Raw genomic sequence first — 24921 nt, 5'->3', positions numbered from 1 at the left:
AATATGAGTTGACTCCAAATAGCATTTGTGGCATGCAAAGCAGAAGTTCAAAATGTGCCTAAACCCGGTATTGAACCAGGGACCTTTAGAGCTTCAGTCTACTGCTCTCCCAACTGAGCTATTTCATCCAGCTGTCAATTACAGCTTTCTTTTGTATTTTTTATAATTGTTAAAGATAATTGCAGAACCTGGTCACTCTATATGCATGTGCAGTTATGTGTTAAATTGTCCAGTATTATTCAGTAGCTAAATTGGTCTGATGGGTGAATTTCCTTTTTAGGAGCCAAGTTAGTTAGATGATGTTTGTAAACTATGAATGGACTTATACTCAGAAACACAGACCTATATGGCGAGGGTCGGCAAGCTAGGTCATCTGACTACTAACCGTTTTGAATAAGGGGAACTGGAGGCTGATGCAGGCAAAGCTTTACTTTCAATTAAAGGAAGAATTGGCAAATAAAGCAGGTAAAGTTGAATACAAGAGAGGTGGAAGCAAGTTTGACAGAAAGACAGAATGTAAAAAATATGTTGAAATGATTGTCTTATCGATCAGCTTGATAAAAGCTTTTGATCATTATAAACAACGTCAATATGAGTTGACTCCAAATAGCATTTGTGGCATGCAAAGCAGAAGTTCAAAATGTGCCTAAACCTGGGATTGAACCAGGGACCTTTAGATCTTCAGTCTACTGCTCTCCCAACTGAGCTATTTCATCCAGCTGGCAATTTCGGCTTTCTGTTGTATTTTTTATAATTGTTAAAGATAAATGCAGAACCTGGTCACTCTATCTGCATGTGCAGTTATGTGTTAAATTGTCCAGTATTATTCAGTAGCTAAATTGGTCTGATGGGTGAATTTCCTTTTTAGGAGCCAAGTTAGTTAGATGATGTTTGTAAACTATGAATGGACTTATACTCAGAAACACAGACCTATATGGCGAGGGTCGGCAAGCTAGGTCATCTGACTACTAACAGTTTTGTATAAGGGGAACTGGAGGCTGATGCAGGCAAAGCTTTACTTTCAATTAAAGGAAGACTTGGGAAATAAAGGAGGCAAAGTTGAATACAAGAGAGGTGGAAGCAAGTTTGAAAGAAAGACAGAAAGTAAATAATATGTTGAATTAATTGTATTGTCGATTATCTTGATAAAAGGTTTTGATCATTATAAACAAAGTCAATATGAGTTGACTCAAAATAGTCTTTGTGGCATGCAAAGCAGAAGTTCAAAATGTGCCGAAAGCCGGGATCGAACCAGGGACCTTTCGATCTTCAGTCTAACGCTCTCCCAACTGAGCTATTTCGGCCTGCCAGCAGCTATAGTATTCAGCCTCTTTTTTTGAACAATCCCAGAACAGAGATGCAGAACCTGGATTTTCAATCTGAGGTTAGAGCTGTGTTTTAATGTGTCCTGCATTGTTCAGCAGCTAACTGGTGAAATGGGTGAGTAGCGTTTTTGGGATAAATGTTAGGTCGTTTTTCTTTTAAAACTCTGAGTGGACCAGCACTGTATTACACAGATGTATGTCGCCTGAGTAGGTAAGCTATGTCATCACAATACTGACAACTTTGTTCAAGGAGAAGTGAAAGCTGATGCAGACAAGAGTTTACTTTGAAAAAAGTATAAAATGGGATAAATTCGTCATCAAAGCTGATGGCAAGAGAGGTGGAAGCAAGTTTAGAAGGAGGACAGAAAGACAACTTTTTGTTGAAGTTATCATGTTGTTGATCAGTTGATAAAATATTTTGAGAAATAAAGAAAAAAAGACTAGAGCTGATTTCAAGAAATATTTTGCAAGAATGTAGGATCCCCTCGCACTGTGCTGAAAGTCAGGATTGAATCAGGTACCTTAAGCTCTTCAGTCTAACGATCTCCCAACTGAGATATTTCAGCCAACAAGTCCCTGTGGCCTCCTGATGTATTATTAATAATTGTAGACGATACATACAGAACCTGGTCATTCTATTTTCGTTTATAGTTATGTGTTAAAGTGTCCAGTATCATTCAGCAGGTAACTTGGTCTGATGAGTGAATATCCATTTTAGGGGACAAGGTAGGTAGAATATTTTTTTTCTAAACTCTGAATTGACTTATACTCTGAAACACAGACCTATATGGCCAGGGTGTGCAAGCTATGTCATCTGACTACTGACAGTTTTGTATAAGGGGAATTGGAGGCTGATGCAGGCAAAGCTTTACTTTAAAATAAAGCAAGAAGTTGCAAATAAATGAGGCATAGTTGAATACAAGAGAGGTGGAAGCAAGTTTGAAAGGAAGACAGAAAGTAAATAATATGTTGAATTGATTGTGTTGTTGATCAGATTGATAAAAGGTTTTGATAAAGAAGAGCGTTGATTTAACTCCAAACAGCTTTTGTGACATGAAAAGCAGAAGTTGAAATTGTGCAGAAACCCGGGCTTGAACCAGGGACCTTTAGATCTTCAGTCTAACGCTCTCCCAACTGAGCTATTTCGGCCTGCTGGTAGTTTGGGTCTTCATCCTTTCTTTTAAACTTCCCAAGAAAATAGATGCTCAACCTCATGCTAGAGCTATGTTTTAAGATGTCCTGTATCATTCATCAGTTAACGGGTGCAATAGGTAAATAGCATTTTTCGGATCCAGGTTAGGTAGCTTTTGTTTTTTACTCTGAATGGACTAGCACCATATTACACAGAGGTATTTGGCCTGAGTAGGTAAGCTATGTCATCTGAATACTGAAATCTGTGTTCAAGGAGAAGTGGAAGCTGATGCAGACAAGAGTTTACTTTACAAAAAAGCATGAAATAGGAAACATTTGTAGTCGAAGCTGAATGCAAGAGAGGTGGAAGCAAATTTAGAAGGAGGACAGAAAGACAATTCTATGTTGAATTGATCATGTTGTCGATCAGTTGATCAAATATTTTGATAAATAAAGAAAGAAAAACTTGAGCTGATACCAAGAAATATTTTGTGAGAAGCAAGAAACCTCTCAGACTTTTCCGAAACCCAGCATTGAACAAGGGACTTTTAGATTTTCAATCTAACACTCTCCCAACTGAGCTATTTCATCCAGCTGGCCATTTTGGCTTTCTGTTGTATTTTTGATAATTGTTAAAGATAAATGCAGACCCTGGTCATTCTATCTGCATGTGCAGTTATGTGTTAAATTGTCCAATATTATTCAGCAGCTAAATTGGTCTGATGGGTGAATTTCCTTTTTAGGAGCCAAGTTAGTTAGAAGATGTTTGTAAACTATGAATGGACTTATACTCAGACACACAGACCTATATGGCGAGGGTAGGCAAACTAGGTCATCTGACAACTAACAGTTTTGTATAAGGGGAACTCGAGGCTGATGCAGGCAAAGCTTTACTTTCAATTAAAGGAAGAATTGGCAAATAAAGCAGGTAAAGTTGAATACAAGAGAGGTGGAAGCAAGTTTGACAGAAAGACGGAATGTAAAAAATATGTTGAAATGGTTGTCTTATCGATCAGCTTGATAAAAGGTTTTGATCATTATAAACAACGTCAATATGAGTTGACTCCAAATAGCATTTGTGGCATGCAAAGCAGAAGTTCAAAATGTGCCTAAACCTGGGATTGAACCAGGGACCTTTAGATCTTCAGTCTACTGCTCTCCCAACTGAGCTATTTCATCCAGCTGGCAATTTCGGCTTTCTGTTGTATTTTTTATAATTGTTAAAGATAAATGCAGAACCTGGTCACTCTATCTGCATGTGCAGTTATGTGTTAAATTGTCCAGTATTATTCAGTAGCTAAATTGGTCTGATGGGTGAATTTCCTTTTTAGGAGCCAAGTTAGTTAGATGATGTTTGTAAACTATGAATGGACTTATACTCAGAAACACAGACCTATATGGCGAGGGTCGGCAAGCTAGGTCATCTGACTACTAACAGTTTTGTATAAGGGGAACTGGAGGCTGATGCAGGCAAAGCTTTACTTTCAATTAAAGGAAGACTTGGGAAATAAAGGAGGCAAAGTTGAATACAAGAGAGGTGGAAGCAAGTTTGAAAGAAAGACAGAAAGTAAATAATATGTTGAATTAATTGTATTGTCGATTATCTTGATAAAAGGTTTTGATCATTATAAACAAAGTCAATATGAGTTGACTCAAAATAGTCTTTGTGGCATGCAAAGCAGAAGTTCAAAATGTGCCGAAAGCCGGGATCGAACCAGGGACCTTTCGATCTTCAGTCTAACGCTCTCCCAACTGAGCTATTTCAGCCTGCCAGCAGTTATAGTATTCAGCCTCTTTTTTTGAACAATCCCAGAACAGAGATGCAGAACCTGGATTTTCAATCTGAGGTTAGAGCTGTGTTTTAATGTGTCCTGCATTGTTCAGCAGCTAACTGGTGAAATGGGTGAGTAGCGTTTTTGGGATAAATGTTAGGTCGTTTTTCTTTTAAAACTCTGAGTGGACCAGCACTGTATTACACAGACGTATGTCGCCTGCGTAGGTAAGCTATGTCATCACAATACTGACAACTTTGTTCAAGGAGAAGTGAAAGCTGATGCAGACAAGAGTTTACTTTGAAAAAAGTATAAAATGGGATAAATTCGTCATCAAAGCTGATGGCAAGAGAGGTGGAAGCAAGTTTAGAAGGAGGACAGAAAGACAACTTTTTGTTGAAGTTATCATGTTGTTGATCAGTTGATAAAATATTTTGAGAAATAAAGAAAAAAAGACTAGAGCTGATTTCAAGAAATATTTTGCAAGAATGTAGGATCCCCTCGCACTGTGCTGAAAGTCAGGATTGAATCAGGTACCTTAAGCTCTTCAGTCTAACGATCTCCCAACTGAGATATTTCAGCCAACAAGTCCCTGTGGCCTCCTGATGTATTATTAATAATTGTAGACGATACATACAGAACCTGGTCATTCTATTTTCGTTTATAGTTATGTGTTAAAGTGTCCAGTATCATTCAGCAGGTAACTTGGTCTGATGAGTGAATATCCTTTTTAGGGGACAAGGTAGGTAGAATATTTTTTTTCTAAACTCTGAATTGACTTATACTCTGAAACACAGACCTATATGGCCAGGGTGTGCAAGCTATGTCATCTGACTACTGACAGTTTTGTATAAGGGGAATTGGAGGCTGATGCAGGCAAAGCTTTACTTTAAAATAAAGCAAGAAGTTGCAAATAAATGAGGCATAGTTGAATACAAGAGAGGTGGAAGCAAGTTTGAAAGGAAGACAGAAAGTAAATAATATGTTGAATTGATTGTGTTGTTGATCAGATTGATAAAAGGTTTTGATAAAGAAGAGCGTTGATTTAACTCCAAACAGCTTTTGTGACATGAAAAGCAGAAGTTGAAATTGTGCCGAAACCCAGGATTGAACCAGGGACCTTTAGATCTTCAGTCTAACGCTCTCCCAACTGAGCTATTTCGGCCTGCTGGTAGTTTGGGTCTTCATCCTTTCTTTTAAACTTCCCAAGAAAATAGATGCTCAACCTCATGCTAGAGCTATGTTTTAAGATGTCCTGTATCATTCATCAGTTAACGGGTGCAATAGGTAAATAGCATTTTTCGGATCCAGGTTAGGTAGCTTTTGTTTTTTACTCTGAATGGACTAGCACCATATTACACAGAGGTATTTGGCCTGAGTAGGTAAGCTATGTCATCTGAATACTGAAATCTGTGTTCAAGGAGAAGTGGAAGCTGATGCAGACAAGAGTTTACTTTACAAAAAAGCATGAAATAGGAAACATTTGTAGTCGAAGCTGAATGCAAGAGAGGTGGAAGCAAATTTAGAAGGAGGACAGAAAGACAATTCTATGTTGAATTGATCATGTTGTCGATCAGTTGATCAAATATTTTGATAAATAAAGAAAGAAAAACTTGAGCTGATACCAAGAAATATTTTGTGAGAAGCAAGAAACCTCTCAGACTTTTCCGAAACCCAGCATTGAACAAGGGACTTTTAGATTTTCAATCTAACATTCTCCCAACTGAGCTATTTCATCCAGCTGGCCATTTTGGCTTTCTGTTGTATTTTTGATAATTGTTAAAGATAAATGCAGACCCTGGTCATTCTATCTGCATGTGCAGTTATGTGTTAAATTGTCCAATATTATTCAGCAGCTAAATTGGTCTGATGGGTGAATTTCCTTTTTAGGAGCCAAGTTAGTTAGAAGATGTTTGTAAACTATGAATGGACTTATACTCAGACACACAGACCTATATGGCGAGGGTAGGCAAACTAGGTCATCTGACAACTAACAGTTTTGTATAAGGGGAACTCGAGGCTGATGCAGGCAAAGCTTTACTTTCAATTAAAGGAAGAATTGGCAAATAAAGCAGGTAAAGTTGAATACAAGAGAGGTGGAATCAAGTTTGACAGAAAGACAGAATGTAAAAAATATGTTGAAATGGTTGTCTTATCGATCAGCTTGATAAAAGCTTTTGATCATTATAAACAACGTCAATATGAGTTGACTCCAAATAGCATTTGTGGCATGCAAAGCAGAAGTTCAAAATGTGCCTAAACCCGGTATTGAACCAGGGACCTTTAGAACTTCAGTCTACTGCTCTCCCAACTGAGCTATTTCATCCAGCTGTCAATTTCGGCTTTCTGTTGTATTTTTTATAATTGTTAAAGATAAATGCAGAACCTGCTCACTCTATATGCATGTGCAGTTCTGTGTTAAATTGTCCAGTATTATTCAGTAGCTAAATTGGTCTGATGGGTGAATTTCCTTTTTAGGAGCCAAGTTAGTTAGATGATGTTTGTAAACTATGAATGGACTTATACTCAGAAACACAGACCTATATGGCGAGGGTCGGCAAGCTAGGTTATCTGACTACTAACAGTTTTGTATAAGGGGAACTGGAGGCTGATGCAGGCAAAGCTTTACGTTCAATTAAAGGAAGAATTGGGAAGTAAAGGAAGCAAAGTTGAATACAAGAGAGGTGGAAGCAAGTTTGAAAGAAAGACAGAAAGTAAATAATATGTTGAATTAATTGTATTGTCGATTATCTTGATAAAAGGTTTTGATCATTATAAACAAAGTCAATATGAGTTGACTCAAAATAGTCTTTGTGGCATGCAAAGCAGAAGTTCAAAATGTGCCGAAAGCCGGGATCGAACCAGGGACCTTTAGATCTTCAGTCTAACGCTCTCCCAACTGAGCTATTTCGGCCTGCCAGCAGCTATAGTATTCAGCCTCTTTTTTTGAACAATCCCAGAACAGAGATGCAGAACCTGGATTTTCAATCTGAGGTTAGAGCTGTGTTTTAATGTGTCCTGCATTGTTCAGCAGCTAACTGGTGAAATGGGTGAGTAGCGTTTTTGGGATAAATGTTAGGTCGTTTTTCTTTTAAAACTCTGAGTGGACCAGCACTGTATTACACAGACGTATGTCGCCTGAGTAGCTAAGCTATGTCATCTCAATACTGACAACTTTGTTCAAGGAGAAGTGAAAGCTGATGCAGACAAGAGTTTACTTTGAAAAAAGTATAAAATGGGATAAATTCGTCATCAAAGCTGATGGCAAGAGAGGTGGAAGCAAGTTTAGAAGGAGGACAGAAAGACAACTTTTTGTTGAAGTTATCATGTTGTTGATCAGTTGATAAAATATTTTGAGAAATAAAGAAAAAAAAACTAGAGCTGATTTCAAGAAATATTTTGCAAGAATGTAGGATCCCTCACACTGTGCTGAAAGTCAGGATTGAATCAGGTACCTTAAGCTCTTCAGTCTAACGATCTCCCAACTGAGATATTTCAGCCAACAAGTCCCTGTGGCCTCCTGATGTATTATTAATAATTGTAGACGATACATACAGAACCTGGTCATTCTATTTTCGTTTATAGTTATGTGTTAAAGTGTCCAGTATCATTCAGCAGGTAACTTGGTCTGATGAGTGAATATCCTTTTTAGGGGACAAGGTAGGTAGAATTTTTTTTTCTAAACTCTGAATTGACTTATACTCTGAAACACAGACCTATATGGCCAGGGTGTACAAGCTATGTCATCTGACTACTGACAGTTTTGTATAAGGGGAAATTGGAGGCTGATGCAGGCAAAGCTTTACTTTAAAATAAAGCAAGAAGTTGCAAATAAATGAGGCATAGTTGAATACAAGAGAGGTGGAAGCAAGTTTGAAAGGAAGACAGAAAGTAAATAATATGTTGAATTGATTGTGTTGTTGATCAGATTGATAAAAGGTTTTGATAAAGAAGAGCGTTGATTTAACTCCAAACAGCTTTTGTGACATGAAAAGCAGAAATTGAAATTGTGCCGAAACCCGGGATTGAACCAGGGACCTTTAGATCTTCAGTCTAACACTCTCCCAACTGAGCTATTTCGGCCTGCTGGTAGTTTGGGTCTTCATCCTTTCTTTTAAACTTCCCAAGAAAATAGATGCTCAACCTCATGCTAGAGCTATGTTTTAAGATGTCCTGTATCATTCATCAGTTAACGGGTGCAATAGGTAAATAGCATTTTTCGGATCCAGGTTAGGTAGCTTTTGTTTTTTACTCTGAATGGACTAGCACCATATTACACAGAGGTATTTGGCCTGAGTAGGTAAGCTATGTCATCTGAATACTGAAATCTGTGTTCAAGGAGAAGTGGAAGCTGATGCAGACAAGAGTTTACTTTACAAAAAAGCATGAAATAGGAAACATTTGTAGTCGAAGCTGAATGCAAGAGAGGTGGAAGCAAATTTAGAAGGAGGACAGAAAGACAATTCTATGTTGAATTGATCATGTTGTCGATCAGTTGATCAAATATTTTGATAAATAAAGAAAGAAAAACTTGAGCTGATACCAAGAAATATTTTGTGAGAAGCAAGAAACCTCTCAGACTTTTCCGAAACCCAGCATTGAACAAGGGACTTTTAGATTTTCAATCTAACACTCTCCCAACTGAGCTATTTCATCCAGCTGGCCATTTTGGCTTTCTGTTGTATTTTTGATAATTGTTAAAGATAAATGCAGACCCTGGTCATTCTATCTGCATGTGCAGTTATGTGTTAAATTGTCCAATATTATTCAGCAGCTAAATTGGTCTGATGGGTGAATTTCCTTTTTAGGAGCCAAGTTAGTTAGAAGATGTTTGTAAACTATGAATGGACTTATACTCAGACACACAGACCTATATGGCGAGGGTCGGCAAGCTAGGTCATCTGACTACTAACAGTTTTGTATAAGGGGAACTGGAGGCTGATGCAGGCAAAGCTTTACTTTCAATTAAAGGAAGAATTGGGAAATAAAGGAGGCAAAGTTGAATACAAGAGAGGTGGAAGCAAGTTTGAAAGAAAGACAGAAAGTAAATAATATGTTGAATTAATTGTATTGTCGATTATCTTGATAAAAGGTTTTGATCATTATAAACAAAGTCAATATGAGTTGACTCAAAATAGTCTTTGTGGCATGCAAAGCAGAAGTTCAAAATGTGCCGAAAGCCGGGATCGAACCAGGGACCTTTAGATCTTCAGTCTAACGCTCTCCCAACTGAGCTATTTCGGCCTGCCAGCAGCTATAGTATTCAGCCTCTTTTTTTGAACAATCCCAGAACAGAGATGCAGAACCTGGATTTTCAATCTGAGGTTAGAGCTGTGTTTTAATGTGTCCTGCATTGTTCAGCAGCTAACTGGTGAAATGGGTGAGTAGCATTTTTGGGATAAATGTTAGGTCGTTTTTCTTTTAAAACTCTGAGTGGACCAGCACTGTATTACACAGACGTATGTCGCCTGAGTAGGTAAGCTATGTCATCTCAATACTGACAACTTTGTTCAAGGAGAAGTGAAAGCTGATGCAGACAAGAGTTTACTTTGAAAAAAGTATAAAATGGGATAAATTCGTCATCAAAGCTGATGGCAAGAGAGGTGGAAGCAAGTTTAGAAGGAGGACAGAAAGACAACTTTTTGTTGAAGTTATCATGTTGTTGATCAGTTGATAAAATATTTTGAGAAATAAAGAAAAAAAAACTAGAGCTGATTTCAAGAAATATTTTGCAAGAATGTAGGATCCCCTCGCACTGTGCTGAAAGTCAGGATTGAATCAGGTATCTTAAGCTCTTCAGTCTAACGATCTCCCAACTGAGATATTTCAGCCAACAAGTCCCTGTGGCCTCCTGATGTATTATTAATAATTGTAGACGATACATACAGAACCTGGTCATTCTATTTTCGTTTATAGTTATGTGTTAAAGTGTCCAGTAACATTCAGCAGGTAACTTGGTCTGATGAGTGAATATCCTTTTTAGGGGACAAGGTAGGTAGAATTTTTTTTTCTAAACTCTTGAATTGACTTATACTCTGAAACACAGACCTATATGGCCAGGGTGTACAAGCTATGTCATCTGACTACTGACAGTTTTGTATAAGGGGAATTGGAGGCTGATGCAGGCAAAGCTTTACTTTAAAATAAAGCAAGAAGTTGCAAATAAATGAGGCATAGTTGAATACAAGAGAGGTGGAAGCAAGTTTGAAAGGAAGACAGAAAGTAAATAATATGTTGAATTGATTGTGTTGTTGATCAGATTGATAAAAGGTTTTGATAAAGCAGAGCGTTGATTTAACTCCAAACAGCTTTTGTGACATGAAAAGCAGAAATTGAAATTGTGCCGAAACCCGGGATTGAACCAGGGACCTTTAGATCTTCAGTCTAACGCTCTCACAACTGAGCTATTTCGGCCTGCTGGTAGTTTGGGTCTTCATCCTTTCTTTTAAACTTCCCAAGAAAATAGATGCTCAACCTCATGCTAGAGCTATGTTTTAAGATGTCCTGTATCATTCATCAGTTAACGGGTGCAATAGGTAAATAGCATATTCGGATCCAGGTTAGGTAGCTTTTGTTTTTTACTCTGAATGGACTAGCACCATATTACACAGAGGTATTTGGCCTGAGTAGGTAAGCTATGTCATCTGAATACTGAAATCTGTGTTCAAGGAGAAGTGGAAGCTGATGCAGACAAGAGTTTACTTTAGAAAAAAGCATGAAATAGGAAACATTTGTAGTCGAAGCTGAATGCAAGAGAGGTGGAAGCAAATTTAGAAGGAGGACAGAAAGACAATTCTATGTTGAATTGATCATGTTGTCGATCAGTTGATCAAATATTTTGATAAATAAAGAAAGAAAAACTTGAGCTGATACCAAGAAATATTTTGTGAGAAGCAAGAAACCTCTCAGACTTTTCCGAAACCCAGCATTGAACAAGGGACTTTTAGATTTTCAATCTAACACTCTCCCAACTGAGCTATTTCATCCAGCTGGCCATTTTGGCTTTCTGTTGTATTTTTGATAATTGTTAAAGATAAATGCAGACCCTGGTCATTCTATCTGCATGTGCAGTTATGTGTTAAATTGTCCAATATTATTCAGCAGCTAAATTGGTCTGATGGGTGAATTTCCTTTTTAGGAGCCAAGTTAGTTAGAAGATGTTTGTAAACTATGAATGGACTTATACTCAGACACACAGACCTATATGGCGAGGGTAGGCAAACTAGGTCATCTGACTACTAACAGTTTTGTATACGGGGAACTCGAGGCTGATGCAGGCAAAGCTTTACTTTCAATTAAAGGAAGAATTGGCAAATAAAGCAGGTAAAGTTGAATACAAGAGAGGTAAAAGCAAGTTTGACAGAAAGACAGAATGTAAAAAATATGTTGAAATGGTTGTCTTATCGATCAGCTTGATAAAAGGTTTTGATCATTATAAACAAAGTCAATATGAGTTGACTCAAAATAGTCTTTGTGGCATGCAAAGCAGAAGCTCAAAATGTGCCGAAACCCGGGATCGAACCAGGGACCTTTAGATGTTCAGTCTAACGCTCTCCCAACTGAGCTATTTCGGCCTGCCAACAGCTATAGTATTCAGCCTCTTTTTGTGAACAATCCCAGAACAGAGATGCAGAACCTGGATTTTCAATCTGAGGTTAGAGCTGTGTTTTAATGTGTCCTGCATTGTTCAGCAGCTAACTGGTGAAATGGGTGAGTAGCGTTTTTGGGATAAATGTTAGGTCGTTTTTCTTTTAAAACTCTGAGTGGACCAGCACTGTATTACACAGACGTATGTCGCCTGAGTAGGTAAGCTATGTCATCACAATACTGACAACTTTGTTCAAGGAGAAGTGAAAGCTGATGCAGACAAGAGTTTACTTTGAAAAAAGTATAAAATGGGATAAATTCGTCATCAAAGCTGATGGCAAGAGAGGTGGAAGCAAGTTTAGAAGGAGGACAGAAAGACAACTTTTTGTTGAAGTTATCATGTTGTTGATCAGTTGATAAAATATTTTGAGAAATAAAGAAAAAAAACTAGAGCTGATTTCAAGAAATATTTTGCAAGAATGTAGGATCCCCTCGCACTGTGCTGAAAGTCAGGATTGAATCAGGTACCTTAAGCTCTTCAGTCTAACGATCTCCCAACTGAGATATTTCAGCCAACAAGTCCCTGTGGCCTCCTGATGTATTATTAATAATTGTAGACGATACATACAGAACCTGGTCATTCTATTTTCGTTTATAGTTATGTGTTAAAGTGTCCAGTATCATTCAGCAGGTAACTTGGTCTGATGAGTGAATATCCATTTTAGGGGACAAGGTAGGTAGAATATTTTTTTTCTAAACTCTGAATTGACTTATACTCTGAAACACAGACCTATATGGCCAGGGTGTGCAAGCTATGTCATCTGACTACTGACAGTTTTGTATAAGGGGAATTGGAGGCTGATGCAGGCAAAGCTTTACTTTAAAATAAAGCAAGAAGTTGCAAATAAATGAGGCATAGTTGAATACAAGAGAGGTGGAAGCAAGTTTGAAAGGAAGACAGAAAGTAAATAATATGTTGAATTGATTGTGTTGTTGATCAGATTGATAAAAGGTTTTGATAAAGAAGAGCGTTGATTTAACTCCTAACAGCTTTTGTGACATGAAAAGCAGAAGTTGAAATTGTGCCGAAACCCAGGATTGAACCAGAGACCTTTAGATCTTCAGTCTAACGCTCTCCCAACTGAGCTATTTCGGCCTGCTGGTAGTTTGCGTCTTCATCCTTTCTTTTAAACTTCCCAAGAAAATAGATGCTCAACCTCATGCTAGAGCTATGTTTTAAGATGTCCTGTATCATTCATCAGTTAACGGGTGCAATAGGTAAATAGCATTTTTCGGATCCAGGTTAGGTAGCTTTTGTTTTTTACTCTGAATGGACTAGCACCATATTACACAGAGGTATTTGGCCTGAGTAGGTAAGCTATGTCATCTGAATACTGAAATCTGTGTTCAAGGAGAAGTGGAAGCTGATGCAGACAAGAGTTTACTTTAGAAAAAAGCATGAAATAGGAAACATTTGTAGTCGAAGCTGAATGCAAGAGAGGTGGAAGCATATTTAGAAGGAGGACAGAAAGACAATTCTATGTTGAATTGATCATGTTGTCGATCGGTTGATCAAATATTTTGATAAATAAAGAAAGAAAAACTTGAGCTGATACCAAGAAATATTTTGTGAGAAGCAAGAAACCTCTCAGACTTTTCCGAAACCCAGCATTGAACAAGGGACTTTTAGATTTTCAATCTAACACTCTCCCAACTGAGCTATTTCATCCAGCTGGCCATTTTGGCTTTCTGTTGTATTTTTGATAATTGTTAAAGATAAATGCAGACCCTGGTCATTCTATCTGCATGTGCAGTTATGTGTTAAATTGTCCAATATTATTCAGCAGCTAAATTGGTCTGATGGGTGAATTTCCTTTTTAGGAGCCAAGTTAGTTTGAAGATGTTTGTAAACTATGAATGGACTTATACTCAGACACACAGACCTATATGGCGAGGGTAGGCAAACTAGGTCATCTGACTACTAACAGTTTTGTATAAGGGGAACTCGAGGCTGATGTAGGCAAAGCTTTACTTTCAATTAAAGGAAGAATTGGCAAATAAAGCAGGTAAAGTTGAATACAAGAGAGGTGGAAGCAAGTTTGACAGAAAGACAGAATGTAAAAAATATGTTGAAATGGTTGTCTTATCGATCAGCTTGATAAAAGGTTTTGATCATTATAAACAACGTCAATATGAGTTGACTCCAAATAGCATTTGTGGCATGCAAAGCAGAAGTTCAAAATGTGCCTAAACCCGGGACCTTTAGATCTTCAGTCTACTGCTCTCCCAACTGAGCTATTTCATCCAGCTGGCAATTTCGGCTTTCTGTTGTATTTTTTATAATTGTTAAAGATAAATGCAGAACCTGGTCACTCTATCTGCATGTGCAGTTATGTGTTAAATTGTCCAGTATTATTCAGTAGCTAAATTGGTCTGATGGGTGAATTTCCTTTTTAGGAGCCAAGTTAGTTAGATGATGTTTGTAAACTATGAATGGACTTATACTCAGAAACACAGACCTATATGGCGAGGGTCGGCAAGCTAGGTCATCTGACTACTAACAGTTTTGTATAAGGGGAACTGGAGGCTGATGCAGGCAAAGCTTTACTTTCAATTAAAGGAAGACTTGGGAAATAAAGGAGGCAAAGTTGAATACAAGAGAGGTGGAAGCAAGTTTGAAAGAAAGACAGAAAGTAAATAATATGTTGAATTAATTGTATTGTCGATTATCTTGATAAAAGGTTTTGATCATTATAAACAAAGTCAATATGAGTTGACTCAAAATAGTCTTTGTGGCATGCAAAGCAGAAGTTCAAAATGTGCCGAAAGCTGGGATCGAACCAGGGACCTTTCGATCTTCAGTCTAACGCTCTCCCAACTGAGCTATTTCGGCCTGCCAGCAGCTATAGTATTCAGCCTCTTTTTTTGAACAATCCCAGAACAGAGGTGCAGAACCTGGATTTTCAATCTGAGGTTAGAGCTGTGTTTTAATGTGTCCTGCATTGTTCAGCAGCTAACTGGTGAAATGGGTGAGTAGCGTTTTTGGGATAAATGTTAGGTCGTTTTTCTTTTAAAACTCTGAGTGGACCAGCACTGTATTACACAGACGTATGTCGCCTGAGTAGGTAAGCTATGTCATCACAATACTGACAACTTTGTTCAAGGAGAAGTGAAAGCTGATGCAGACAAGAGTTTACTTTGAAAAAAGTATAAAATGGGATAAATTCGTCATCAAAGCTGATGGCAAGAGAGGTGGAAGCAAGTTTAGAAGGAGGACAGAAAGACAACTTTTTGTTGAAGTTATCATGTTGTTGATCAGTTGATAAAATATTTTGAGAAATAAAGAAAAAAAGACTAGAGCTGATTTCAAGAAATATTTTGCAAGAATGTAGGATCCCCTCGCACTGTGCTGAAAGTCAGGATTGAATCAGGTACCTTAAGCTCTTCAGTCTAACGATCTCCCAACTGAGATATTTCAGCGAACAAGTCCCTGTGGCCTCCTGATGTATTATTAATAATTGTAGATGATACATACAGAACCTGGTCATTCTATTTTCGTTTATAGTTATGTGTTAAAGTGTCCAGTATCATTCAGCAGGTAACTTGGTCTGATGAGTGAATATCCTTTTTAGGGGACAAGGTAGGTAGAATATTTTTTTTCTAAACTCTGAATTGACTTATACTCTGAAACACAGACCTATATGGCCAGGGTGTGCAAGCTATGTCATCTGACTACTGACAGTTTTGTATAAGGGGAATTGGAGGCTGATGCAGGCAAAGCTTTACTTTAAAATAAAGCAAGAAGTTGCAAATAAATGAGGCATAGTTGAATACAAGAGAGGTGGAAGCAAGTTTGAAAGGAAGACAGAAAGTAAATAATATGTTGAATTGATTGTGTTGTTGATCAGATTGATAAAAGGTTTTGATAAAGAAGAGCGTTGATTTAACTCCAAACAGCTTTTGTGACATGAAAAGCAGAAGTTGAAATTGTGCCGAAACCCGGGATTGAACCAGGGACCTTTAGATCTTCAGTCTAACGCTCTCCCAACTGAGCTATTTCGGCCTGCTGGTAGTTTGGGTCTTCATCCTTTCTTTTAAACTTCCCAAGAAAATAGATGCTCAACCTCATGCTAGAGCTATGTTTTAAGATGTCCTGTATCATTCATCAGTTAACGGGTGCAATAGGTAAATAGCATTTTTCGGATCCAGGTTAGGTAGCTTTTGTTTTTTACTCTGAATGGACTAGCACCATATTACACAGAGGTATTTGGCCTGAGTAGGTAAGCTATGTCATCTGAATACTGAAATCTGTGTTCAAGGAGAAGTGGAAGCTGATGCAGACAAGAGTTTACTTTACAAAAAAGCATGAAATAGGAAACATTTGTAGTCGAAGCTGAATGCAAGAGAGGTGGAAGCAAATTTAGAAGGAGGACAGAAAGACAATTCTATGTTGAATTGATCATGTTGTCGATCAGTTGATCAAATATTTTGATAAATAAAGAAAGAAAAACTTGAGCTGATACCAAGAAATATTTTGTGAGAAGCAAGAAACCTCTCAGACTTTTCCGAAACCCAGCATTGAACAAGGGACTTTTAGATTTTCAATCTAACACTCTCCCAACTGAGCTATTTCATTCAGCTGGCCATTTTGGCTTTCTGTTGTATTTTTGATAATTGTTAAAGATAAATGCAGACCCTGGTCATTCTATCTGCATGTGCAGTTATGTGTTAAATTGTCCAATATTATTCAGCAGCTAAATTGGTCTGATGGGTGAATTTCCTTTTTAGGAGCCAAGTTAGTTAGAAGATGTTTGTAAACTATGAATGGACTTATACTCAGACACACAGACCTATATGGCGAGGGTAGGCAAACTGGGTCATCTGACAACTAACAGTTTTGTATAAGGGGAACTCGAGGCTGATGCAGGCAAAGCTTTACTTTCAATTAAAGGAAGAATTGGCAAATAAAGCAGGTAAAGTTGAATACAAGAGAGGTGGAAGCAAGTTTGACAGAAAGACGGAATGTAAAAAATATGTTGAAATGGTTGTCTTATCGATCAGCTTGATAAAAGCTTTTGATCATTATAAACAACGTCAATATGAGTTGACTCCAAATAGCATTTGTGGCATGCAAAGCAGAAGTTCAAAATGTGCCTAAACCCGGTATTGAACCAGGGACCTTTAGAGCTTCAGTCTACTGCTCTCCCAACTGAGCTATTTCATCCAGCTGTCAATTACAGCTTTCTTTTGTATTTTTTATAATTGTTAAAGATAATTGCAGAACCTGGTCACTCTATATGCATGTGCAGTTATGTGTTAAATTGTCCAGTATTATTCAGTAGCTAAATTGGTCTGATGGGTGAATTTCCTTTTTAGGAGCCAAGTTAGTTAGATGATGTTTGTAAACTATGAATGGACTTATACTCAGAAACACAGACCTATATGGCGAGGGTCGGCAAGCTAGGTCATCTGACTACTAACAGTTTTGAATAAGGGGAACTGGAGGCTGATGCAGGCAAAGCTTTACTTTCAATTAAAGGAAGAATTGGCAAATAAAGCAGGTAAAGTTGAATACAAGAGAGGTGGAAGCAAGTTTGACAGAAAGACAGAATGTAAAAAATATGTTGAAATGATTGTCTTATCGATCAGCTTGATAAAAGCTTTTGATCATTATAAACAACGTCAATATGAGTTGACTCCAAATAGCATTTGTGGCATGCAAAGCAGAAGTTCAAAATGTGCCTAAACCTGGGATTGAACCAGGGACCTTTAGATCTTCAGTCTACTGCTCTCCCAACTGAGCTATTTCATCCAGCTGGCAATTTCGGCTTTCTGTTGTATTTTTTATAATTGTTAAAGATAAATGCAGAACCTGGTCACTCTATCTGCATGTGCAGTTATGTGTTAAATTGTCCAGTATTATTCAGTAGCTAAATTGGTCTGATGGGTGAATTTCCTTTTTAGGAGCCAAGTTAGTTAGATGATGTTTGTAAACTATGAATGGACTTATACTCAGAAACACAGACCTATATGGCGAGGGTCGGCAAGCTAGGTCATCTGACTACTAACAGTTTTGTATAAGGGGAACTGGAGGCTGATGCAGGCAAAGCTTTACTTTCAATTAAAGGAAGACTTGGGAAATAAAGGAGGCAAAGTTGAATACAAGAGAGGTGGAAGCAAGTTTGAAAGAAAGACAGAAAGTAAATAATATGTTGAATTAATTGTATTGTCGATTATCTTGATAAAAGGTTTTGATCATTATAAACAAAGTCAATATGAGTTGACTCAAAATAGTCTTTGTGGCATGCAAAGCAGAATTTCAAAATGTGCCGAAAGCCGGGATCGAACCAGGGACCTTTCGATCATCAGTCTAACGCTCTCCCAACTGAGCTATTTCGGCCTGCCAGAAGCTATAGTATTCAGCCTCTTTTTTTGAACAATCCCAGAACAGAGATGCAGAACCTGGATTTTCAATCTGAGGTTAGAGCTGTGTTTTAATGTGTCCTGCATTGTTCAGCAGCTAACTGGTGAAATGGGTGAGTAGCGTTTTTGGGATAAATGTTAGGTCGTTTTTCTTTTAAAACTCTGAGTGGACCAGCACTGTATTACACAGACGTATGTCGCCTGAGTAGGTAAGCTATGTCATCACAATACTGACAACTTTGTTCAAGGAGAACTGAAAGCTGATGCAGACAAGAGTTTACTTTGAAAAAAGTATAAAATGGGATAAATTCGTCATCAAAGCTGATGGCAAGAGAGGTGGAAGCAAGTTTAGAAGGAGGACAGAAAGACAACTTTTTGTTGAAGTTATCATGTTGTTGATCAGTTGATAAAATATTTTGAGAAATAAAGAAAAAAAGACTAGAGCTGATTTCAAGAAATATTTTGCAAGAATGTAGGATCCCCTCGCACTGTGCTGAAAGTCAGGATTGAATCAGGTACCTTAAGCTCTTCAGTCTAACGATCTCCCAACTGAGATATTTCAGCCAACAAGTCCCTGTGGCCTCCTGATGTATTATTAATAATTGTAGATGATACATACAGAACCTGGTCATTCTATTTTCGTTTATAGTTATGTGTTAAAGTGTCCAGTATCATTCAGCAGGTAACTTGGTCTGATGAGTGAATATCCTTTTTAGGGGACAAGGTAGGTAGAATATTTTTTTTCTAAACTCTGAATTGACTTATACTCTGAAACACAGACCTATATGGCCAGGGTGTGCAAGCTATGTCATCTGACTACTGACAGTTTTGTATAAGGGGAATTGGAGGCTGATGCAGGCAAAGCTTTACTTTAAAATAAAGCAAGAAGTTGCAAATAAATGAGGCATAGTTGAATACAAGAGAGGTGGAAGCAAGTTTGAAAGGAAGACAGAAAGTAAATAATATGTTGAATTGATTGTGTTGTTGATCAGATTGATAAAAGGTTTTGATAAAGAAGAGCGTTGATTTAACTCCAAACAGCTTTTGTGACATGAAAAGCAGAAGTTGAAATTGTGCAGAAACCCGGGCTTGAACCAGGGACCTTTAGATCTTCAGTCTAACGCTCTCCCAACTGAGCTATTTCGGCCTGCTGGTAGTTTGGGTCTTCATCCTTTCTTTTAAACTTCCCAAGAAAATAGATGCTCAACCTCATGCTAGAGCTATGTTTTAAGATGTCCTGTATCATTCATCAGTTAACGGGTGCAATAGGTAAATAGCATTTTTCGGATCCAGGTTAGGTAGCTTTTGTTTTTTACTCTGAATGGACTAGCACCATATTACACAGAGGTATTTGGCCTGAGTAGGTAAGCTATGTCATCTGAATACTGAAATCTGTGTTCAAGGAGAAGTGGAAGCTGATGCAGACAAGAGTTTACTTTACAAAAAAGCATGAAATAGGAAACATTTGTAGTCGAAGCTGAATGCAAGAGAGGTGGAAGCAAATTTAGAAGGAGGACAGAAAGACAATTCTATGTTGAATTGATCATGTTGTCGATCAGTTGATCAAATATTTTGATAAATAAAGAAAGAAAAACTTGAGCTGATACCAAGAAATATTTTGTGAGAAGCAAGAAACCTCTCAGACTTTTCCGAAACCCAGCATTGAACAAGGGACTTTTAGATTTTCAATCTAACACTCTCCCAACTGAGCTATTTCATCCAGCTGGCCATTTTGGCTTTCTGTTGTATTTTTGATAATTGTTAAAGATAAATGCAGACCCTGGTCATTCTATCTGCATGTGCAGTTATGTGTTAAATTGTCCAATATTATTCAGCAGCTAAATTGGTCTGATGGGTGAATTTCCTTTTTAGGAGCCAAGTTAGTTAGAAGATGTTTGTAAACTATGAATGGACTTATACTCAGACACACAGACCTATATGGCGAGGGTAGGCAAACTAGGTCATCTGACAACTAACAGTTTTGTATAAGGGGAACTCGAGGCTGATGCAGGCAAAGCTTTACTTTCAATTAAAGGAAGAATTGGCAAATAAAGCAGGTAAAGTTGAATACAAGAGAGGTGGAAGCAAGTTTGACAGAAAGACGGAATGTAAAAAATATGTTGAAATGGTTGTCTTATCGATCAGCTTGATAAAAGGTTTTGATCATTATAAACAACGTCAATATGAGTTGACTCCAAATAGCATTTGTGGCATGCAAAGCAGAAGTTCAAAATGTGCCTAAACCTGGGATTGAACCAGGGACCTTTAGATCTTCAGTCTACTGCTCTCCCAACTGAGCTATTTCATCCAGCTGGCAATTTCGGCTTTCTGTTGTATTTTTTATAATTGTTAAAGATAAATGCAGAACCTGGTCACTCTATCTGCATGTGCAGTTATGTGTTAAATTGTCCAGTATTATTCAGTAGCTAAATTGGTCTGATGGGTGAATTTCCTTTTTAGGAGCCAAGTTAGTTAGATGATGTTTGTAAACTATGAATGGACTTATACTCAGAAACACAGACCTATATGGCGAGGGTCGGCAAGCTAGGTCATCTGACTACTAACAGTTTTGTATAAGGGGAACTGGAGGCTGATGCAGGCAAAGCTTTACGTTCAATTAAAGGAAGAATTGGGAAGTAAAGGAAGCAAAGTTGAATACAAGAGAGGTGGAAGCAAGTTTGAAAGAAAGACAGAAAGTAAATAATATGTTGAATTAATTGTATTGTCGATTATCTTGATAAAAGGTTTTGATCATTATAAACAAAGTCAATATGAGTTGACTCAAAATAGTCTTTGTGGCATGCAAAGCAGAAGTTCAAAATGTGCCGAAAGCCGGGATCGAACCAGGGACATTTAGATCTTCAGTCTAACGCTCTCCCAACTGAGCTATTTCGGCCTGCCAGCAGCTATAGTATTCAGCCTCTTTTTTTGAACAATCCCAGAACAGAGATGCAGAACCTGGATTTTCAATCTGAGGTTAGAGCTGTGTTTTAATGTGTCCTGCATTGTTCAGCAGCTAACTGGTGAAATGGGTGAGTAGCGTTTTTGGGATAAATGTTAGGTCGTTTTTCTTTTAAAACTCTGAGTGGACCAGCACTGTATTACACAGACGTATGTCGCCTGAGTAGCTAAGCTATGTCATCTCAATACTGACAACTTTGTTCAAGGAGAAGTGAAAGCTGATGCAGACAAGAGTTTACTTTGAAAAAAGTATAAAATGGGATAAATTCGTCATCAAAGCTGATGGCAAGAGAGGTGGAAGCAAGTTTAGAAGGAGGACAGAAAGACAACTTTTTGTTGAAGTTATCATGTTGTTGATCAGTTGATAAAATATTTTGAGAAATAAAGAAAAAAAAACTAGAGCTGATTTCAAGAAATATTTTGCAAGAATGTAGGATCCCTCACACTGTGCTGAAAGTCAGGATTGAATCAGGTACCTTAAGCTCTTCAGTCTAACGATCTCCCAACTGAGATATTTCAGCCAACAAGTCCCTGTGGCCTCCTGATGTATTATTAATAATTGTAGACGATACATACAGAACCTGGTCATTCTATTTTCGTTTATAGTTATGTGTTAAAGTGTCCAGTATCATTCAGCAGGTAACTTGGTCTGATGAGTGAATATCCTTTTTAGGGGACAAGGTAGGTAGAATTTTTTTTTCTAAACTCTGAATTGACTTATACTCTGAAACACAGACCTATATGGCCAGGGTGTACAAGCTATGTCATCTGACTACTGACAGTTTTGTATAAGGGGAAATTGGAGGCTGATGCAGGCAAAGCTTTACTTTAAAATAAAGCAAGAAGTTGCAAATAAATGAGGCATAGTTGAATACAAGAGAGGTGGAAGCAAGTTTGAAAGGAAGACAGAAAGTAAATAATATGTTGAATTGATTGTGTTGTTGATCAGATTGATAAAAGGTTTTGATAAAGAAGAGCGTTGATTTAACTCCAAACAGCTTTTGTGACATGAAAAGCAGAAATTGAAATTGTGCCGAAACCCGGGATTGAACCAGGGACTTTTAGATCTTCAGTCTAACACTCTCCCAACTGAGCTATTTCGGCCTGCTGGTAGTTTGGGTCTTCATCCTTTCTTTTAAACTTCCCAAGAAAATAGATGCTCAACCTCATGCTAGAGCTATGTTTTAAGATGTCCTGTATCATTCATCAGTTAACGGGTGCAATAGGTAAATAGCATTTTTCGGATCCAGGTTAGGTAGCTTTTGTTTTTTACTCTGAATGGACTAGCACCATATTACACAGAGGTATTTGGCCTGAGTAGGTAAGCTATGTCATCTGAATACTGAAATCTGTGTTCAAGGAGAAGTGGAAGCTGATGCAGACAAGAGTTTACTTTACAAAAAAGCATGAAATAGGAAACATTTGTAGTCGAAGCTGAATGCAAGAGAGGTGGAAGCAAATTTAGAAGGAGGACAGAAAGACAATTCTATGTTGAATTGATCATGTTGTCGATCAGTTGATCAAATATTTTGATAAATAAAGAAAGAAAAACTTGAGCTGATACCAAGAAATATTTTGTGAGAAGCAAGAAACCTCTCAGACTTTTCCGAAACCCAGCATTGAACAAGGGACTTTTAGATTTTCAATCTAACACTCTCCCAACTGAGCTATTTCATCCAGCTGGCCATTTTGGCTTTCTGTTGTATTTTTGATAATTGTTAAAGATAAATGCAGACCCTGGTCATTCTATCTGCATGTGCAGTTATGTGTTAAATTGTCCAATATTATTCAGCAGCTAAATTGGTCTGATGGGTGAATTTCCTTTTTAGGAGCCAAGTTAGTTAGAAGATGTTTGTAAACTATGAATGGACTTATACTCAGACACACAGACCTATATGGCGAGGGTCGGCAAGCTAGGTCATCTGACTACTAACAGTTTTGTATAAGGGGAACTGGAGGCTGATGCAGGCAAAGCTTTACTTTCAATTAAAGGAAGAATTGGGAAATAAAGGAGGCAAAGTTGAATACAAGAGAGGTGGAAGCAAGTTTGAAAGAAAGACAGAAAGTAAATAATATGTTGAATTAATTGTATTGTCGATTATCTTGATAAAAGGTTTTGATCATTATAAACAAAGTCAATATGAGTTGACTCAAAATAGTCTTCGTGGCATGCAAAGCAGAAGTTCAAAATGTGCCGAAAGCCGGGATCGAACCAGGGACCTTTAAATCTTCAGTCTAACGCTCTCCCAACTGAGCTATTTCGGCCTGCCAGCAGCTATAGTATTCAGCCTCTTTTTTTGAACAATCCCAGAACAGAGATGCAGAACCTGGATTTTCAATCTGAGGTTAGAGCTGTGTTTTAATGTGTCCTGCATTGTTCAGCAGCTAACTGGTGAAATGGGTGAGTAGCATTTTTGGGATAAATGTTAGGTCGTTTTTCTTTTAAAACTCTGAGTGGACCAGCACTGTATTACACAGACGTATGTCGCCTGAGTAGGTAAGCTATGTCATCTCAATACTGACAACTTTGTTCAAGGAGAAGTGAAAGCTGATGCAGACAAGAGTTTACTTTGAAAAAAGTATAAAATGGGATAAATTCGTCATCAAAGCTGATGGCAAGAGAGGTGGAAGCAAGTTTAGAAGGAGGACAGAAAGACAACTTTTTGTTGAAGTTATCATGTTGTTGATCAGTTGATAAAATATTTTGAGAAATAAAGAAAAAAAAACTAGAGCTGATTTCAAGAAATATTTTGCAAGAATGTAGGATCCCCTCGCACTGTGCTGAAAGTCAGGATTGAATCAGGTATCTTAAGCTCTTCAGTCTAACGATCTCCCAACTGAGATATTTCAGCCAACAAGTCCCTGTGGCCTCCTGATGTATTATTAATAATTGTAGACGATACATACAGAACCTGGTCATTCTATTTTCGTTTATAGTTATGTGTTAAAGTGTCCAGTAACATTCAGCAGGTAACTTGGTCTGATGAGTGAATATCCTTTTTAGGGGACAAGGTAGGTAGAATTTTTTTTTCTAAACTCTTGAATTGACTTATACTCTGAAACACAGACCTATATGGCCAGGGTGTACAAGCTATGTCATCTGACTACTGACAGTTTTGTATAAGGGGAATTGGAGGCTGATGCAGGCAAAGCTTTACTTTAAAATAAAGCAAGAAGTTGCAAATAAATGAGGCATAGTTGAATACAAGAGAGGTGGAAGCAAGTTTGAAAGGAAGACAGAAAGTAAATAATATGTTGAATTGATTGTGTTGTTGATCAGATTGATAAAAGGTTTTGATAAAGCAGAGCGTTGATTTAACTCCAAACAGCTTTTGTGACATGAAAAGCAGAAATTGAAATTGTGCCGAAACCCGGGATTGAACCAGGGACCTTTAGATCTTCAGTCTAACTCTCTCACAACTGAGCTATTTCGGCCTGCTGGTAGTTTGGGTCTTCATCCTTTCTTTTAAACTTCCCAAGAAAATAGATGCTCAACCTCATGCTAGAGCTATGTTTTAAGATGTCCTGTATCATTCATCAGTTAACGGGTGCAATAGGTAAATAGCATATTCGGATCCAGGTTAGGTAGCTTTTGTTTTTTACTCTGAATGGACTAGCACCATATTACACAGAGGTATTTGGCCTGAGTAGGTAAGCTATGTCATCTGAATACTGAAATCTGTGTTCAAGGAGAAGTGGAAGCTGATGCAGACAAGAGTTTA

The 24921-nt window shown here is 37.7% G+C and overlaps 4 non-coding genes across 4 annotated transcripts; all 4 read right to left on the bottom strand.

Moving 5' to 3' along the window:
- Window positions 1–8238: 8238 nt before the first annotated feature.
- TRNAF-GAA (transfer RNA phenylalanine (anticodon GAA)) lies at window positions 8239–8311 on the bottom strand. Its single transcript has one exon. It is a non-coding gene; the product is annotated as a tRNA-Phe (tRNA).
- Window positions 8312–11729: 3418 nt separating this feature from the next.
- TRNAF-GAA (transfer RNA phenylalanine (anticodon GAA)) lies at window positions 11730–11802 on the bottom strand. Its single transcript has one exon. It is a non-coding gene; the product is annotated as a tRNA-Phe (tRNA).
- A 4003-nt stretch (window positions 11803–15805) lies between these two features.
- Window positions 15806–15878, bottom strand: TRNAF-GAA (transfer RNA phenylalanine (anticodon GAA)). The gene has a single exon. It is a non-coding gene; the product is annotated as a tRNA-Phe (tRNA).
- Window positions 15879–18142: 2264 nt separating this feature from the next.
- On the bottom strand, window positions 18143–18215 carry TRNAI-GAU (transfer RNA isoleucine (anticodon GAU)). The gene has a single exon. It is a non-coding gene; the product is annotated as a tRNA-Ile (tRNA).
- Window positions 18216–24921: the final 6706 nt, after the last annotated feature.

Source organism: Triturus cristatus, chromosome 8 (assembly GCF_964204655.1).
Source record: "Triturus cristatus chromosome 8, aTriCri1.1, whole genome shotgun sequence".
In the NCBI taxonomy this organism is placed as follows: Eukaryota; Metazoa; Chordata; class Amphibia; order Caudata; family Salamandridae; genus Triturus; species Triturus cristatus.
Note: the sequence above shows the minus strand (reverse complement) of the source record. Positions and strands in the feature narration are given on the sequence as shown.